Genomic DNA, 1,109 nt, shown 5'->3' with positions numbered 1-1,109 from the left:
ACAAGCGTAAGGCTACCTTTCTGACGGCTACTCAGATAAACAGACAGTGAACAGAGGAAAAGCGATTAGGTGAGAGCACAGCTCACCTAATTCTGTCTGAATTTACTACTCCTAAAATTGTTGTTCCTGGTACAAAACCCAGAAATATGGTTCAATAGAAGAAAGTCTCTGTGTAAAGCTATGCAAACTAAGGGATACTATTGAATGAAGGTGAATAGGACTTAGTAGATCCTGGAGGTGTGGACTTGATCACAAGATCAAGTTTGTGGATTTATAGGAATTATGTGATGCTTCAGAAAGGTAAAGATCAAGGTGGGTCATGGAGGCAGAGAGAAGCAAGGGATGAAAGGGGCCAAGCTCATGTAAGGAGGCTGCTGGTCAATATGCTTCTCTGGCCATGCCCTACATCTGATCACCACGGTATGTCCTATATTACTAGTAAACCTTATTTCTAACTATTTTGGTACAAATAATCTGCCTATGGTGTGTCTGCATGGTTGTGCAGTCCTCTAGCAAACTTCAAGACAGAGTACTGGTTATGAGAGAGTACCAAGAGTGCTGGTCCATTGCCTAGAGGGACCATAGCTCTGGGAGTTGGATCCTGGAGAAAGGTCTTGAAGTTGCATACATCAGAGGCCAAGGGTCTGGTGCCATCTACCAGAGAGATGCATGATGGGGATCTTCCCCGAGCAGCAATCCACAGAAGGAAGATTGGGTGTCTGCGGTGGTATCTTTGTGGGTGTAAGGGTCCTGGGAGCATCCCCACTCCTGGAGGTTTGGTACCAGGCTCAGGACCAGTCCAGGGCCAGCACAGCCAACAGCTGCTGGTTATGGTGTGGAGAGGGCTTCCAGCCCACACTGCAGGGAGGCCATGGCTGGGGCCAACCCCTGCCCAGGGGAGCTGCTTTAAGGTGGGGATCTTGTGCTGGACCCCACCAGAACTGCACCTTAGCCCTGCTGATCCAGACCTCGTCCTTGCCCCACAGCTGATGTCCCTACCTGGCCTTGGCCCGTGCCCATGGAGGTGCCCAATGCCCCAGGCTGAGGCTGCTCCCAGCCCCCCTGGCTTGCCCCCCTCCCTGGCTGGGGGTAGTGGCATGACCCCTACC

Source organism: Fulmarus glacialis, unplaced genomic scaffold, assembly GCF_000690835.1.
Source record: "Fulmarus glacialis isolate BGI_N327 unplaced genomic scaffold, ASM69083v1 scaffold2034, whole genome shotgun sequence".
Classification (NCBI taxonomy): Eukaryota; Metazoa; Chordata; class Aves; order Procellariiformes; family Procellariidae; genus Fulmarus; species Fulmarus glacialis.
Note: the sequence above shows the minus strand (reverse complement) of the source record.